The 19,341-nt window shown below is 47.2% G+C and overlaps 1 protein-coding gene across 1 annotated transcript in view; it reads right to left on the bottom strand.

The window, feature by feature from the left end:
* SNN (stannin) overlaps positions 1-18,665 on the bottom strand; it is a 120,715-nt gene extending 102,050 nt beyond the window's left edge. Inside the window, exon 1 of the mRNA XM_085632136.1 lies at positions 18,528-18,665. The gene's annotated coding sequence lies outside the window, so the exon portion shown is untranslated. The remainder of the gene's footprint in view (positions 1-18,527) is intronic.
* Between the last annotated feature and the right edge of the window lie 676 nt (positions 18,666-19,341).

Below are 19,341 nucleotides of genomic sequence, written 5' to 3'. Positions count from 1 at the left end.
GCTTAACCATGAACTATCGGTCGAGTTGAGACAGAGGTAAACCCCGGGTTGCCATCCGCTCGCGAGCGGCGCACCCGCAACCACTTGGACAATCACGCTGGTAACCTTGTGCCGTGATTTAAGCCCTAGTGATGCGCTATGTGGTGACCACTTATTCTTTGCCGCTAAGTCAGTGCGTCCCCGTATTCAATGCGATTGGGGCACTGAGCTGCACCCATATCTAACCCATCTAGTGGCTCAAACCAGACTTCCTTTAGCATTAGATAATAACTACCATTCTATCTTGGTTGCGTAGCCCTGCCCGACTAGGCACCCACCCGGGTGTCTAGGTTACAGTTAGATATGTGTGAGTTCCCCATATCAGTGACCGTTGAAGGCTGCCCACATAAGCATGTTGGCGGGGCCGAGTTGCAGGCTTAAGCATACCTTCTTTTAGACTGTCGGCAGCGACCCGTGTGTAACTGCCACTAACATGGCAATGACCGTTCTACGTTAGGACTATCTCCCCATGGTCCGCCCTGCCCAAGGACTGATGCACCTGGGAGGGCGAGGCCGTAAGGAATGGGGGGTGGGTGTCGAGGCCAAACAACAATGACAAACGACCCAAGCCCCCTTTCAGCAAAAGGTTGGAGACGAGCGACACGTGGTCACGTGTGGTCGGGATCGGACTGCGCGACCCTTGCTGTAAGTAGCACTTTTATGACGCGCGAACTCGACCCGAAGTTATGGCAACGCTGTGCATGAGCAACATATTTACATACATATTCGGGCACGGGAGTGAGATCATGAGCCGCCAGGTCCACCACCCTCGGGAACCCAGGCATACCAGGTCCAGCAGCTCGCATACATATTCGGGCACGGCGATATTCATTGATTTACCTAGCATCGCAGCCCAGCGTGAACTCTATCCGAAGGTAATCGCGCGCCGTTCATGAGCACTGTATATACATGCATCATCGGGCACGTGGATATTAAATTATCTTCCCAGAGTCCCAGCGTGACCCGCCCGAAGGTGTTGGAGTGCAGTACATGAGCTTTAGGTATTAACATACGTACTCGGGCACGGTCGATTAGTGATTAGCTCAAACCGTAATGTGCGCGAAATTAATCGAGCACCGGGCACAAGCACCGACTGAATAACCTATTCGGGTGCAGGGGGTGTCGTAATGCCCGTATTCATTTACTGCGCGCGAATGTGGGCACAAGCAATTCTTGTGAATAATACGTGCACTTGTATCATGTGTCTGCATTATAGGAAACCAGCAATACATGCTGCATATTTATCTAGCGTGAAATCGACCCGAAGGTATTGGAGCAAAACTTGCGAACTATGCCTGCACTTGTATCAAGTATCTGCCTTATAGCAAGCCAGCACATACACGTTGCATATTGTATTTGCGCGAACCAGACGCCAAAGGTATTGCACCGCTTCACATGAGTAATGTCTTTACGTTACAAATACAGGTACGGGGGGCGTGAGAGATACGTACCATAGAACACGATCCCCATACCAGGTCACGCGAGCACCGCACCAGATTAAGCCTTGAGGTGCGTGGGGGGATTAGTAATACCCGTAATCGCCTGATGTGAACAGTGCATGTACTGGTATCATGTAGCTGCCTCATCGGAAGCCTGGAATTAGATGATGCATATTATATAGTGCGAACTCGACAATAAGGCATTTGGAGCACTTTACATGAGCACCGTATTTACATTACATCCTCACGCAGGGGGTGCTTAAGAAATTCGTATTATATTACCCGATCCCCAAAACCGGATCACGCGAGCACCGCACCCGATTTTCCATTGAGGTGCGGGGGTTTTATTAATGCCCATAATCGCGTATGTGAACAGTGCACGCACTTGTGTCATTTATCTGCCATATAGGAAGTCAGCAATACATGTTGCAGAATTATATAGCGCGAACTGACCTGAAGGTGTTGGAGCGCTTTACCTGAGCACCTTATTTACATTACACATTCAAGCACGGGGCTTACAAGATTCGTGTCATACTAAACGATCCCCGTGCCAGGTCCATTGCGCCTGCCGCACGCAGCCCACTGCATGCCCCCCCCCACCCTCAACGGCAGCGTAGCCGACGGGAGGGGGGGCGATAACCTTAACCTTAACCAGGGAGAGCCACCGGGGTTGCACTTTCCGCGGTCAGCGGGGACCCAGGCAGCTCCCAGCCTTGCAGTGCTGGTGCATTGGGGCTGTGAACCCACGCTAGACTCCTACCGGCTCCCACGGCACAGGGTATGCGGCTTCAAGCCGTCCGCACCCCCTTTAATTTACTTCGCTCGCGAGGGCGACCGCCATTGCAAAGTATGCCCCGCGGGCGAAAGGCCGACGGACCCGCGATCACTAAAATGTGCGCCCTGCCGGACGGTAATTGATCCTTTACACCGCGCTATAGCTCCCGCCTTAAATAGCACCGTCTGTACATTTCCGATTCAGGCACGGGAGGATAAGTGATTTGCCCAAAATCACAGGAATGGACGCGACTACGAGGCTCGAAACCTGCCAATGAGTCCTCGCGCCTACTGCGTGGATCAAACCCACGACGGTGAATTGAAACCCACGACGTTGCAATTAAGTGTTTCCCGCTCTACCAAACTGAGCTATCTGCAGAACTATTCCCGCACCAATGGCGGTAGCGCAGCCGACGGACCACACCACCGTCAAGGAGATTCCGTGATGTTCAATTTTTGGAGCGCCTTAACTTGGCACCACACAACACTTTGCACCTTTAGTTTTCAAACTAAAACTGCTCAATCAGCGAGGAATTGGCAAGCCTAATAGACGTAATGCCGAGCCATCCTAACCAGGGAGGGAGCCATGCCCTATGCAGTGGCAGCAGAGCACGCAGCCTCTCCTTAAAGAGAGGGCTCTATAATGGCACCATCTATCCAGCGCGACCGTTTTGGAGCGCTTCCCCTAGCACCACGTATGCAGATGGAGCTGGAGCTCCCTATCGTGTCACACAATTGTCTGCATTGTCACCGTCTGTACATTAATCATTCAGGGACGGGGTAACAGGTGCTAGACGCGCCACTATGCTCAACTAGTAATTATTTGCTTTGGTAATCATCACGCGAGGTCGCCCGGGTGTATGGGACACCTTACCCGGGGAAAATAAGTGATATATTCCTTATCTAGCTTGAACTCGACCCGAAGGTATTGGGGCCCGCAGCACCGTATTTACATACACATTTAAGCACGGGGAGATTAAGTGATTTGTCCCGAATCACAGCATGTGGACGCGGCCTCGCGGCTCGCCCCCTGTATTCCTGCACCAGAGGTGGCAGCGCAGCCGACGGACCACATCCCTTCCCAAAAGGGGAGACGCGAGCACAAAGTCACAGGGAGATTGTGATTACCCAGAAACACAGGAGGATCAGCGTTGAAACCGAACTCGAACCCCGGTCCCCAGACCCAAGCCTGCTAACGTGGCTCGACACAATGGCCTCACTAAAAGGCACACTTTACTTCAACTATCCAGGGAAACAGAGAACGCACCTCGCACCCTGTGCCCACTGAATGCAGTGGAACATAATTTATGACTACAACCTCCCGCGGCGTAGCGATCTCGTTCAGGCTGTTACGGTCCCCCACTGCGCATCGGAAACATTGCTGCTTCCGGACTCCCTGCCCTGCCCCTGGCCAGAGACTGCAGAAAGCACTGGTTAGCCCCAGAGGGAGGCCACGAGGGACTCGCTGCCCCCCCCGTCCTCCCCAAAAGCAATGACCCTCAGGAGCAGTCGTGTGGTGCTGTACACGAGCACCGAAGACAGTGCCAGGAGATGGAGCGCTGTGCGTACGCCCCGTGAAAATTGGACCGGGGCACGTGAAGATGAATAATTCGCCCAAGACCACACTGACTGTGAAGTGGTGCAGACGGCTAGACCCAGGCACATAGAGAAAGACGGAGACTAATAGAAATAGATAAGAACAAATAAAAGATCTAGAGATAACTAAAGAATGGACACAACCACATTTGATGAGCTGTGTAGTGTCAAAGAGAGAGAGAGCAGCACAGCACCATTTTGACTAAGATATTGTGTGTTTCTCCCTGTCTGTGCTGGAGCACTTTTGTCTGCCTTGTGCTACGCACTATTGTGCAAAGCCATCTCTGTAATGTACCGCCTGGGTTTTGGACTGGAAGTGTACCCTGCCACTATAAAATTTTGTGCTTACACATAATTTAAAATTGCTATTCATTAGAGCACCCCATCCAGGGCCATCCCCCCCTTGTGCCGAAGGGCGGGACGAAGTGCTCGCCCAGGCCATACCTAGCAACCCGGAACCCCGCACCCGATGCAGTGCCACTAGCAAGGCACGTCTCCGTAGAGACAGAAACGTTTCCCCTGCGCCCTGGTTCTACCATAAATAGCAGCAATGATATTCAAAACCCACGTCTCCGTAGAGACAGAAACGTTTCCCCAGCGCCTTTGACCTCTCGACGGCTTTACCATATGCGCATTTGCCCCCTGAGCTGTCCTGCCTGCTCAGCCCTCTCGCGCCTCGCTGCGCCGTAATTGCAGGCTGATACCCCCCAACTAAGCGCCGACATGCCCCGCCGAGTGGGGGGGGGGGGGGGGGGGGGGGTCACCGGAGACCGACCAAATATTCGCAACCGGCCGACAATCCCCGCACAAAAGGACGGGCGTAAATTCCCCCCCCCGGCCAAGACCCAGGAGAGGCTAGCCACCCAACGCACATCCGACACAAAGGCCCTGAGCCATCGTGGCCCAACTTGCGCCCTCCCCGCCCGCGGCTATCCGGGCCGCAGGGCCCCGTCGACCTGGTACTGCCCAGGGACGGGGCCGGGGCGAGAAGGGTTAAGCAAGACTCACCTAGACAGCAAATGGTGACGGTGGGACCCGCGAGGCGATGTCGACGGCCACAAAACCCCGAGACAGCGACGACCGACCGAGGTGGGTAAAAGGGCGAGGTGGGCGACAAAGAGGTCGCCAGTGAGGGTGGGGGAAGGCTAAATAGCCTTCCCCTCACACCTGGGCCCGGAAGTGACGCGCCTTTCGCGTCACTTCCGGCCCCCTACACGGAGGGGGGCACGATCAGGAACCCTGCCCCCGCCCCCCCCGAAGTATGGAGTGGGGAGGGGTGACCGGGGCCCCGGGGCCACTAAGGCGCCGACCGCCGAGTGGCCCCCTGCGGGGGCCGCGGTCAGCGGCATTTCCGCGGCCGTCGCGCGAGCCAGCATTGTTACAGAGCGTGCTGTGTGGGAAGGGAGGAGGGAGTGCTCCCTCTGACATCTACCCCCTCCGGGCTGGAAGAATGCACCCCCGAGCCTGTATTACTGGAGAACGGAGAACCCCCCCCCCCCCCCTCCTTACATACACTGCTGCCCTCCCGGACAGGGGGCACCACAGGAACAAAACGCCAGCTGCCTCTGTCCTCAGAGAGCACAGCACATGTGTCTATGTCGAGAGCTAACGAAGGTTACTGCTATGTTCGGTCTCCACCAAAACACCACTCACTGGTGATCACGGTGTCCCTTCCAGTGGCATGTTTCTGGCTGTTGTTTTACTTTATAGCTGTTTGCTGTTGGTGCTTCTGTTTTCCCAATTATAGAAAGCAGCAGATGGGATATGCCTTTGGTGCCAGGATATCCTCTTCCAGAAATACATTCCTTTCTAAATCCCGCCCCCTTTACTTCCTCCCCCCTCCAAGAGGAGACAGAGGAGCACGTGCAACTATGCACAAACAACCAGTGACAGTGTCAATAGGACGGGGTATAATGCGACAAAGTATGCAAACAGAGGCACACAGAAATATTTCCACGCAATACCATCTTAAAGCCAGAAATACTGCTGGGAGTGGTAGAACTGTAGTGGTGGGAGTACTGGTAATGGTGAGTTTAACTCATCTATAAGTCCCTAGTACATGGTAAAAAGCGTACCCAGGGCCAGTAAGTTAGGGGCTGATTATGATGGCGGTGAACCCGCCACCGACAGACTGTCAGCGGCGGGTTCACCGCCATCGTGAGGCCATTTTCCACCCACCATATTATTGGAAACTCCGACCGCCACTCAGACTGGCTCCTTGAGCCCGCCGGTACTGCTGAGGCCCTCCTATTCCCAGAAATGGCAGCGGTGCTGTTGGGATTACTATGGTCCACCCCCGCCTGCCTTTCCATAGCGGTTCACCGCCATGGAAAGGCTGGTGGGATGGACTTTGGTGGCCTGTGGCAGGCAGCGTTGAATTGGTAACACGGGCACTCGGGCAATGCCCGAGGGGCCGGTGTCCAAGTTCCAGGTGTGGGTTGCTTTTTTGAGCCGTCTGGGGGGCCAATTTGGGCGGTGTCTCTGCTGTTCAGATACAGTCAGCAGCCCAATGGGTGTCTGAGTGGCCTTCCTGGAGGCAGAGGGCGCTCATTACCTCCCGTTTAGCAACAGGCAGAGATGTCACTCCCTTTCTCTCGCTGGGCCGGCCAATTAATGCATGTATACTGAGCGGGTCAGGGGGCATGAGCAGAAGTAGCCTAACTTGTTTTCAGGTGCGTTTCACCAGTGTAAATTAATCCGTGCATTTTTTTTTTTCATACTCCCCCCGCCCCCCCCCCCCCCTTTTTTTTTTTAAATAAAATTTCCCTGAAGCAGTGTTTTGAGGTAAGGCAATATGCAAATGTGGGCCACTTTCTTTTTAGCCTGCCCAGGCCGGTTTTTAATCCCAATCCAACCCTGTTGGCGGGCCCTCCTTTCCCCTGGGCTCTTTGGTTAGGGGTTGTGGGGCACATTTCCCTGCACCATGTAGCAGGCATCGCATGGTGCCTGCCACATAGAGCAGGGAAAAGTTAAAAGTGCATTTATGACATTGCGGCGGATGCTGGAGCCAGCATCACCCGCCGCATGTTATGTATGGCACTTGCGGCCACCATGGTGGCGGCCGCATCATAAAACCACCTGTGTGACTGCTGCATTGTAGGCGGGCGGGCCACACTCCGAGACGATGGCGGACAGAATCGTAATCAGCCTCTTAAATATCACTGGTGGGCTGCAGCACCCACTGTACCACGCACTACAGTGGTAGTGCAAACTTAACTGCTCACCTACAATTTGTAGGCAGCTGTTGCAGTTTTAAACTTCAAATGCAACCTGATAAAATAACTCTTTTGGACGGGTCAAAACCTTCCTTTTAAATACTTTCATGTCATCCCTAAGTAAGCCTTACTACCCATAAGCAGGTTGCATGGTTTTTAAAAGTAGGGCATGTAAAAGTTTAATGTTAAATACGTTCTTACAGTGAAATTGCCTCAAATGATCTTATTACTGTAGCAGGATTAGCTTTTCCATAGTAAAGCAGCGGGATGCAATATTACTTTTAATAATGTTATCTTCGGCTAGGAAAAAAATAACAAAATTCCTTCTTGGATTTTCTGAAATATTTATTACAAGTCCAATTCATTGGTGAAGTCGATTTTGTAATAAATAGTTTGGAAAAGGTAGTTTTACCCTTTCTCTGCCCAATGCCTCTGGCTGCCCATTTGCTTTTGTGCACCCACTTATGCCAGCCAGTACTTTGCATTTGAACAGGTGTGAAATGCCTCACAGGAGCAAGCAATAAACTGACCTAAATGGGCAGAGATGACCCTCTGATCCTGAAAGGCTACGCAGGGTGGGGCTATGAGCAGCCTTTTTTGTCAATTCATGCTTGAGTGTCTAATCCTGCTCGACAGGTCTGCTGTGGTTTTATGTATGCATTCATATAGCAATTGTGCTTTGAGACTTATTTAAAAGTAGGACCTTCTTATGTGTCTTAGAAGGAACCCAGAGTTACTCAGATGTATTCACTTGAACAAAATTATTCAGAAAGAAGAAACAACACATAACTTATATAGTTTGCATCTTGTAATGTTTTGACATCCAAATGGGGAAATTTTGCCGCAATATTGGTACTGGTTCGATCTCTATGGGACCAGTGTTGCCGTGTTTGGTATGAAGAGGATTGGTACTGGTTCTTAAAGAATGTGCCCCAGCACTGAAAAGTATGACTGGGATATGTTGAATGCCTGGTAGTTCTTTCTGTTACACAAGTTAACTCACTATTAGATGGTCTCGTCATCATTTGACTATGTCCTGAAGAGATCTCTAAACTTTGGTAAAGGAGGTTGGAGGGCCTTCCAAACCTGGAAGGGTAAGGAGATCCTTTTGTATATCAAAGGATGCAGGGATACGTTCTCCCTAGGATTAACACAATAAATAAAAAGGTATCCCTCTGCTTGAAGAGAAAACTACAGGAGGGTTGAAGTACGTGTCACAACTATACACCATCTCAGTAGGAAGTGGGAAAATGGAAAAATATCTTTTTATATGTAACCCTCACACACACGCTAATAGCGTCATGCTTCATCATCAGGTTCCCCCTGATCTCTAAACGTCAGAGTGGGCTCAACCATGTTCCAGGGAACTCTTTGTATATTAATGTATCGGGGATGTAATGTGTAAATAAAAATTTCTCATCCACTTCCCAGGTATCCGCTAATAAAGGGATACCATGGGAGTGGATGAAGAATTTTTATTTACATGTTACGTCCCCATATACATTAATATACAATGAGCTCCCTGGAACACGGTTGAGCCCCCCCCCCTGACTTTTTCAGGGGTCAGGGTGAACCCAGTAATGAAACAATGCTGCTAGTGGGTGAGGGATACATAGAATAAGGATTTTTTCTTTTTCCACCCCCTACTGAGGTGGTGTATAGTAGTGGCACGTATGTAAAACCCTCCTGTAGGTTTCACTTCAAGCAAAGGGATACCTTTATGTTTGCTGTGGATGTCCTGAACTGACCCTAACAGTCATGCAGTGTTGAAACATCAATTAACCCTCCCTCTTGTTTGTTACATGTAATTGAACTTCAAGAAATTCCTCACGAAAATATGCAAACCCGTTATGAATTTTAGCAATCAATGCATACAACAATTGGGAATTGTACAGTGTCCTTTACCTATGTTCTTTGTGTATTTAATCATCATTGGAGCACTTTGTCATCTGCACTATGATCGCTTATTTTGTTGATTGTTTCACCTGACTGAAGTCAAAATTACAAGATGAAAACTACATCAGTTTTGTGTATTGCTTTCTTTATAATTAATTTTGGTCCGATTAATAAGTCAGAGTTCCTTCTAAGACACATAAGAAGGTACCACTTTTGAATGAGTCCCATGGGACAATTGTTATATTAATACATACCTACCCTGGTCCACATGGGAAGATAGGGTAGTCTTTGTTATTTAACAGAGGGGCTTTATGTAGATCACTTGGGTGCACTTCAAAGGGAAAAGATAGGATGGCAAAACTATTCTTGTGTATTCACATATCCGATTGCTGAAAATCCTACTTTTTATTCTAGCGGACTTCTGTCTATGGGTTAATTATAGGTACCATGGCTGCTTCAAACTTGATTTTGGTGTTCGATGTGGGAGGACACTGGGACTACCACAGTACACTTTTCACACACACACCCAGCTCTCAGAGTCCAAGGTTATTGTGACTAAAGACTTTCAGCATCTTGCAAATGCTCAAAGTGGGTAAGGTTGGACCTGGTAACTTTTACCCCATTGGTTAGGACGAGCCCAGGAGTCATTCCTACAATCTAGCTCGAGCCACGAATAAAGGTGGCACCTCCGGGCATCCCCTTCAGGACACTTCTGAACATATGGAGGATCAGAAGAGGACTGAGCGTGCGGAGACCTCAGAAGAACCTAGAAGAACTGACATGCTCTCTCTCTTGTACTCCGAATAAAGCAGTGGACTCCTGGGGCCATAAGGCTGACCTCTGTAAAAGCTTAGGGTCCCAGCGAGCTACGATAGGCTTTTTCCCGCAACTGCCTAGCTAATCAGTGGAAACCAGACATGCACTGGACCCTGCTGCTGTTAGGCCGCTCCCTGAAACCCTGTGCGTCACTAAATGCCTCCCTTGAGGTCTCCGGTGCTTCAGAAGTGTAGTCCTGTGGCAGACCGGGACTTAAAGGATTAATGTCAGAAGGTACACTCGTTGATCAGGACTCACCCGATTTATGCATCACACCCACGCTCCAGCACAGTCAGCATCAAATTGTGCCTACTACCGCGACCATTGACTATCATTGCCACTTGTTGCTTCTTGGTGCAATTTTTACATACAACGTTTAAAATTAATATCTCCAGTTCCCCATATTGTATTTTTGTAACTCCTCTTCATTTTGTGTATAAAATGTTACTGTAGTTTACTATTTCTGTTTGGGTTTTATTGGTTTGCATGTTGACTTTAAAATTGTTTAAATAATGTATAAATAATTTACAAATTACCTCTAAGTTAAGCCTGTCTTATCTGTGCCTTAGCTACCAGGGTGTCGAACTCAAGTTAAGTTAGTGAGTTTCAGGCTTCACCCTGACAAGAACTGTGATTATTACTTGAGGTGGATACCTACACCCTCAAATAATAATCGATTTTTTTCCAGATGTCTACCCATTTTAAGTAGCGGGGCAGGTTACAATATTTGTGTTGGCCAGTGGGCCATGCAAGTGAGCAAACCGAAACCACCCAATAATGATTCATGGGGGTCACGGCAAGAAAAACAGTAAAATAATGGGGCAAAATTGTACATTTGCAGCCCTTTATATCAGCAACCGATCAAAATGTAGTTTCTGAATGAATACTCAAACTCTCAATAGAGTTGCTTTTTGCAAGCTCACTCCTCCCAGTTAGTGAAAACAGTAAGTTATGGAAATCTCCTGGTCCTCACAACAAAACATTACTCACGCTCAGACTGCCCTCAGATACCAGCACACCTAGCCTCTATACTCCTGCATTTGCTCTTCAGAGATTTAAGTGCACTTGTACCTTTTTTAGGTCGAGCCTGGGCAGCGAATGCGCTGCTGCAAAGCATGGGGTACTCGAGTATGGACTTAAAGCTCCGCCCACTCTCCGCCCATATTTGTCATTGGCATGCGTAATTGCCCTTCATAAATACTGGCTTCTGATTTGTTAATACGCTCGTAAGTCCCTCCTTAGTACAGCCTTGTCTTCATTTGTAACCTCCCATGAGGAATGGCCCTTTTACTCCGGTTGTTACACAGTAGGTGTTATTTACAGCATGTGAGCACTATTTTTCTTAATGAGTTTCTCCTTTTGCAGGCACGACATGCTTTCCAGCAACAGTGCCCGCTTTGCTTGCACCACTCTGCTCCCCTGGCTTTCGATTTCAAGCGCATTAAAAACAGGCCTGTAAAGAGCACGATTGACAACAGGCCTCTAAACCTCCGCTCTGTATCTCTGAGCGCCGTATTATCTATTTATATTTTTGTCCCACTTTTATCATTAATTGCGCATGGTGAAGGGCAGGGGCAACAAGTTACGTCAGCGTCTTTAAAAACACACAAAAAGCATTTGCACTGCAACAGACAGATCTTGCAGTTGCGCGAGTTTAAACTATTTGCATTGTAAATGACTGTCTTTTATTGATGTTTTAAAAACCAACATACATAAAAGGCATTGTCATTTAACAATGCAATAACTCAAAGTCTCGCAAATGTGAGACCTATTGCATTGCAAATGCTTGCTACAGTTTGCTGTCATATGGGACAGCTTTCATTTTGGCACATGACTAGGACACACCAGTTGTTCAGAATTCACAAGACAGGATTCCCGCTCCACAAATAAGCTTACCATGAAGGTGGAGTTATATTACAGCAATGCACCAACGAGTGTCTTGAAGATTAACAAAAGAAATGGAGGCAAGAGTGTAATCAACCTAGCCACCACAGACACATAAGGGATCCACCAGAGGTCAGCTGCAACACTGCTGAAGTCAGGCAGGAACGAACATAGCAGTTAAAACGACTCCCGTCAGGCACACTGCCACATGTAGAAAACCCTGTTCCCTATAACCAGCAGCAAAAATAAAAGCTACCAGGTCTCTGATCTGATGAACACAACCTTCAAATCATTCCAAGTAGGACTTCTGGCATTCAGAAACAGGCACTGACAAAACCAATAGTCTGGTTTTATTGCGGCAAAATAAAGGGAGACTGCACAAGCAGACTGCAACCACTACAAAAAGTCCATCATGCAGTTCATCGCAAGCACTAGAGTGGAGGCAGAAGGATACACTTGAAGAGCCAGTTCCATTAGGGGAGAGACGAATACCTCAGTGGGCTGAGCCAAGACATGACTGACAAAGTTTCACGCCAATGGCTAAAAGAGACTGGTCATAAAAAGCCAAAGTCTGGAAGGAGCAGTACCAAAGGCAACTTTATGTATTTTGTTAACAATAGGTCGGTTTGATATCTGCGCTTTAAAAAACACAAGACCTATAAAAAAAAAAAAATCTAAGTTCACATTTTCTAATTCTACAAGACTTTCTACAAGGCTTTCCATTTCCATTCTAAGACCTTCTAATGAAAATTTGATCCTCCTATTAGTGGAACAGTAACCAACAAAACTAGATACAATCAACAGAAGAACATCAACCCGTGACACCCGCTTCATCAATACATTTCTACTAATAAATGAAAGAAGTGAAACAGTTTTACAATCTGCTCTTCAAAGGCTATGACAAAATACTAGAAAACTCATGCCCTAAGCACAAAGAGAGAACATGTTGGTTCAACAAAAAGATAAAGGAGCTAATAACAAAATGTGGCTCTCTCCAGAACCAATGGAGAAAAAAAGGACAACAAAATTCTTGAAAAGATGCCTCCAACAGCTTAGCAGGATATTCACAGGTATGTATACATATTAAGAATATCATGATATACACACACATCAAGAATTGAAACTCTTCATCAGTCCATATGGAACTCCAAGGCAGAGTGCCTCGCAAAGGAACTTCATAAGAGCCTCTCAGAAGTCTGAATCCAAAATTGGACACAACCAAAACCCACACTCACGTCTTCGGCATGGTCACTGCAAATAAGCTTGCCTCCAAAACAACGAAGGCGGAAGACCAATGCACGAGCAAGACGACAAATATCCAGCCGTTGAAGAATAAGATGATCAGGAAAATGACATAAATAGGCAACAATCTCATACATCTTTTAACCAGTTCTGGAGAAGGCAAGAAAGCCATGTGGACGTCCATCACGCTATTCGCTAGCATGGAAGTTTAGAAACATCTTACCCCATTCATTGCCTGGGTTATAAGAAATATCTTCAACAGCCTTGCTGCTGGAACTTTCCCCACTGCAGTCAAGGCCATCTTCATCAGACTGCTCATCAAAAAAGCAAATCCTTTAGCCAACAAACTAGCAACCAATCTGCAACAGCTCAGTCTTAAGAAAACGAATTGCAAATGAAAAGCACTGCTATGAAACACTTGACTTTGTAGAACACAACAAACTACTGTGACTACCTTGCAGGCTTTATCTCAGTTACAGGCCTGGAATCCACTCGAAAAATGATATAGGATGGTCTGAAAACCACTGAGGATGGAAGCAGAGTGGCAGCACTTCTACTGCTGCCACTCCGTCATTTACTGCTTTTGACGCTGCCATCACAATATTTTACGGTTACGAAGAGACGGCCTTGGTATACAGAGAAATATCGAACTGCATCCAAGACAGACAGAGCATTTATTGTCCACTATCTGTTAACGTCAAGGCCTTTGACTGACTGCACATAAGAGCATCCCAAAGCTGCATCGTCCACCCACTCCTGTTCAACTTTAGGTGTGTGTCCCTACTAGACCAGATCCTTCAAACTAACCTGCTAAAACTATACTGACGACAAACAGACCATTGTAAACCTCTACAAACCAAAGAGCCCAAAATCATTAGGACTTGACCATGGTCTGCATGCCAAAGATGAATGGGCATAAGTCAGAAAAGTGGCAGGGTAAAAGACCGCACAATACAGTGTATTAAAGTATACCAGGTACAATATTTGTAAACGGTGCTCTAAGGACAAAAGGGGGCCACAAAACCCTTCCCACATAAGAGGAAACTTCCCCAAATTTCAGTTCAAAGTCATGACTGAGTACTCAATATTAAATCCTATTTCCATACATGTTCGTCATTGTAAATATCCTTTATTTTATTTGTTGCGGTCTTCAAATTTTCATGTAGCAAATATCACAGACTTGAAATTTCCTTACCAATTCATATATATCTCCAAAAAAAGGGTTCAAACATGTAGCCAACACGTGTTTCGTCTATTGGTAGTTTCACCAGCGACTTCATCAGGGCCTAATATCAAATTCCAGACAGTCTTCCAAATCGAAAAACGTATATATTAATACGCCAAAACAGAAATATATATTATGATTGATTACCATACAAGTATTCCATCATGCTCAGCCAGTATAATCCAAATATATGAAAGTGGTCAATAAAGTTCCAGAAACCCTCTATATCAATTGAGTAGACTGCAAAGTAGATCCATGCGTGTGGTCTTGATGGTCAATAATTATATATATATATTTCTGTTTTGGAGTATTAAGATATGCGTTTTTTGATTTGGAAGACTGTCTGGAATATGATATTAGGCCCTGATGAAGTCGCTGGTATAAGTACCAATAGCTACAACTTTGAACCCCCATTTTTTTTTTTAGATATATATTCATTGGAACGAAAACTTCAAATCTGTGATATTTGCTACATGAAAATTTGAAGACAGCAACAAATACAAGAAAGAATGTTTACAAGGATGAACACTTGTGGAAATATGATTTAATATGCAGTGCTCAGGACTGATTTTGCACAGATGAATGGATGCAGTTTAACCATCTTAAACAGTTCCTCTAAAACGAGATTTTGACCTGTGGGCAATGGGGAAACTTCCAACCTACAACATAAGAAATTAGAAACCCCCACCATCAGCATCAGGTGAGGAAAACAATTTCTGAATGGCCATGGATGCCAACCTTTCACTGATGCCTCAAGGAAATGTAGTCACCAGAAGCACCTGCACAATGTGTGCAATGCAACGCATCACCCCACACCTGGGTTATCTGCAGAAACCACAGGCCACTTTCACCCTTGTTATGTTGTGAGAAGACAATGCAAATTGTCTATACCAAGGAACTCCACTCTAACTACTTTAAAAACTGCAAATGATTCAAAATGCTGCAGCAAGAGGGCCTTCTACATCACTGCCCATGGGTACAAATTAAGCCACTGCTACAAGCACTTCCCTGGGCCCCCACAGACAAACGCTTCTTCTATGCACACCAAAGACCGGCTGATCATCTGTTGCGGCTGGGTATATTCTATAGAGACTAATTCAATTCAGGAATAACGATGAATAATATATACACTGCATGTATATTATACCTCACACCTCTTCCCACTATTACACACTGACGCACAGCAACCCAAGAGCACTGCTTGGATCAGTCACACAGAACACCAAAATGCTGTGCACATAGGTCACACTGCAATTCTACAATCTGTCAATCACTGTCACCCTACCTAAACTCCCCAGGTCAGTCAGTGTGATGACAAACGTAAAGGGCAGCTACGAAAAACTTGCCAGAAGAGTCAGTCACGGGAAAAATACAAAGGTTTTGGAGTAGATGTCTCACCCACTTAATAGTGGTATGCTTCACCATAGGCACCTATGCACACCATGGTATGATGGCACAACCAGGGCTGACTCAACCAAAAAAAACAGTGGGAGGTCTTTTTTATAAATCATAGCTGGATTTGTGGCAGGGATCCAGAAGGTAAGAGTTAAACATGTCATGGGGCATAAAGTCAGTGTGCTACCCATAGGATAATGAGCATCCCCACCTAGACAGGGGTATGAACACTTATAAAAACATAAGAACAATACTACATGCATGTAGGACACTGACTGAAGTGCACACAACACTTACTTCAATGATGGAAACGTGGATACATCTCAGGCTTTAGGGAGAAAGACTTCTACAGCATGCAAAGTTTAATGTATTTGAGCAATGAATTGGCATGGAGTTTTACAATCATGTTAAAGTTCACTGGGCATGGAATTTCACACAGGGTGATCCAGTGCTGCACAGGAAGGCTCCTTAACATACGATTGCAGTGCTACAAAATATGACTCATACACAACTTGCAGTGCAGCACTGTGATTTCTGAAGTGTTGGGCACAGCAGCCCAGGGATTTTATTTCTGCAAAGATGGTTGCTCAGATACGTATTGAGTTTATGGTCATGCCGGATTTAACATGCCAAGCTGCTCTAGTCACTGGACATACATATGTGCCGTGATTTATGTAGTCAGTCGAGCAATGATACAAGTTTGCGGTGTTGGTCATTGTGAGTAATACGAAGCTGCACTAAATGTTGTTGGGATGAGATATAAATATACAGTGCCGGTGTTCGAGGCTCACACAATACTTGCAGCGCTATAATACAGTATTAAATCAGTAGAATAACAAACTTAATATTTCTGAAGCACCGGTCTTTAGTTATAAATGTGTAGGATTATTTCACTGGGGAACAAATGATGGTCACTAATAAATACTCAACTGCCTGCTATCTCTGCAGTGTTGGCCACTGTAGCTCCGGAGCACAACAGGTCCGCACTTATATCTGTCGAATGTCTGCAGTGCTGGTCCCTGGCCCCCTGTACTCTCAAGGCATTCATTCATTCATTCTACAGCATTGGTGACTGACACAGAGTATCGTGGGAAATGTTGGTCACTTTAGAGAGCACACAGAATGTAACCACATTAGTCAATTTTGCCTGCCTGCTTTAGAAGTGATGGACACTCGGGTCATATATCCCGTTTTCGGTCACTGAATGCGGTTGCGGATGAAAGACCACGCCTCTAACCAAATGCTGCTAACCACGGGCCATGCAAGGGTGGCATTGGGGCAATTACTGCACACGGGCCGTATGCGCACAATTAAATAGGATTACTGAATTGTTTTCACGCTTAACGCACACTGATGATGGGAGGCTGCATACCTAAACTTACATTTCCCTGTGCTCCTGGGTTCATTCGGTTAGATCTGTGGCGCCCCGGGTAGAAGTTCGCAGTGTACACTACGTGTGGTCTGTACAAGTTTTGGCAGAAGCAGGGGCTTGCGCTCCACCACCTTTCTGCAGTGATGGGCAATGCAGCAGACCTGGCCTTCATCAGGGTATACGCTGCGATGCGTCACTTTTGCTGCACTTTCCAAAGAACAAAAATACTACGCGCTTTAAGTGCTCCTCTATAAAGGGGTCTTTATCTACACCGTGTACAAAATGTTTGCGGAGCGGAAGTTGCACACACATTCACGGGTTAATATATTTTACAAACACGCCCGGACTCGTATGAAAGCATAAAGCACCCTGGGCTCGAATACAAATAACAACGGCGGCAGTTACCAGTCATTTTTTCCAATCTCCTCTTACGACCGTATTTTTGAGCCGATGATGAACGTCGAGCCCCGTGAGTGTAACTGCAGAGTACGGTAACGCGCTGTGTCCAACAAGTCGTGCACGAGGGCACCGTTAAACGGAAGAGGCATATGCGACTGACTGCAGTTATGAACACGGGTGTCTATGAACGCACGGTGTCCTTACACGAGAGGCTCAAGAACATATTTCGGTCCATTACACATCGATGATCAGGAACACACAAGGAAGGGTTCGTGCACAAGCAACAGCTGCCGTCTGGACACAGATGAGGATTTCAATTCCCAGACACGAAGGCTCGTTCATATACAATGCACATGTTGCACACAAACTCATGCACGGGATGATTGCAGGACTAGACCATAAAATGCGAGCACCAGAACCGAGGACCAAGAAGATGTAATCGTATTGCATGCAGCATATGTACTGTCATATACTTGCGATTTGTTTGCTGCGCACCCATGCGAGCACACACAACACCACAACACTCCCGTGCATACATTGCCACTGCTGCACAAAGAGGGCTGTCTGCGTGGCTGCAGTCCCTTTCAGGGTCACATGCGCTATTGTACTGCTGTCTGCTGGGTGGCCGTTGGCGTGCACACAATCCAACTGCTGCAGAGAGGCTCGCGAGCATGATCCCATTACTGCAGACTGACAACTCAACCACGGAACCGTGCAAGAAAATGAAATTACTGCACGGGGGGGGGGGGGGGCACAGCCTGCGCGATGGTGCTCACTCACACATGGCCACTGCTGCAACACTGAAGAGTACAATTCGAGCCTGGTGCTGCAGGGAAGGCTGCGCATACAGGGTTAGAGTGTGCACAGGGATGCCGAGATGACCAGGGCTGTACACTGGGGAGGGGGTCATGCATACGATGCAGTGCAACGTGGGTTTTCCGAATACTGCACTCCTGCTCGTTGCAGCCCTTGAACACACGACTCCTTTACTGCACAGAGGTAAACGCACAGGGGCAGAAAAGTGCACGTCAAGGCATATGCACAATATCTCACTGCTCCACATTAGAGGTAATTAGCATAGGATCAAATTGTTGCAAACCGAGGAGTGTGTACAGCATTCATTATTATACTGAACGGGATTAAAGGATAGTTGAACTGAAATTAATAATGCACATAAGGCGACTGATTAATGCACATTGACACTGCCATACATACATGTTTCTGCCCTGCCTCACCTTGCACTCGGCTCCTTTGTCCCTCTTGCTGTCAGCGCTCTGTCCTTGGACACAATGATTTGCTCTGCAATGGCCGCCGCAGGTGGAGTTCGCGAACGAAACAAGGTGTTTCGGAATCACAGGGTTACTGGTCCTAACCCCGCTGTTTAGGCTCCTACGCCCCTGGGTCCCGGCACCGCCGCCCTAGCATTCCGCCCTACCCCAGGCAGCAGCGATACTTCTCTGCGGCTGTTCACCGTGCAGATAGTCTTTTATATGCAGGAAGTGACGTTCACCAGGAAGGTGGCCAATCACAGAGAGAGTTCGCGTGACGGGGTAGCAACAACAACAGCTGCTGAAGAAGAGAGGCATGCAAGCAGCAAAGAGTGCGATGGTGGAGGGACGACCGCAATTAGGGGGCATGAGGGGAAGCAAATGATTGAAATAGAACGAAAAATCATCGATTGAGAGGGAGGGAGCTAGACAGAGATGGGGAGGCAGAGGTTTCGCACAGGAGTAGGAAAAAAGAGTAGGACTTTTGTGGGAATCGGGCGCTGGAAGTAGGGGGGGCGGAGTGATGTAGCAACCCCAAAATAATCATACAGTAGTTCAAAAGGCGAATAACAATTAAAATACATTTTGTTTTTTCATCTGTCAAATTTGTGTTAAAAGATTGAGGTCAAATGGCAGGTTATGTCTTCTAACAAATTGCTGTTAATTCTTTTATCGTGGAGAATGGAATTTACTTTTCTTTCTCTGGCTGGGAAGTAACATGTTTTTATAAGGTGAACTATGTGACCATCTTGCTGGGATGCAGGGAGTGTGAAAGGAAAGG

This window comes from Triturus cristatus, chromosome 10 (genome assembly GCF_964204655.1).
Source record: "Triturus cristatus chromosome 10, aTriCri1.1, whole genome shotgun sequence".
In the NCBI taxonomy this organism is placed as follows: domain Eukaryota; kingdom Metazoa; phylum Chordata; class Amphibia; order Caudata; family Salamandridae; genus Triturus; species Triturus cristatus.
The sequence above is the reverse complement of the archived record's forward strand: the minus strand, read 5'-3'. Positions and strand labels throughout refer to the sequence as shown.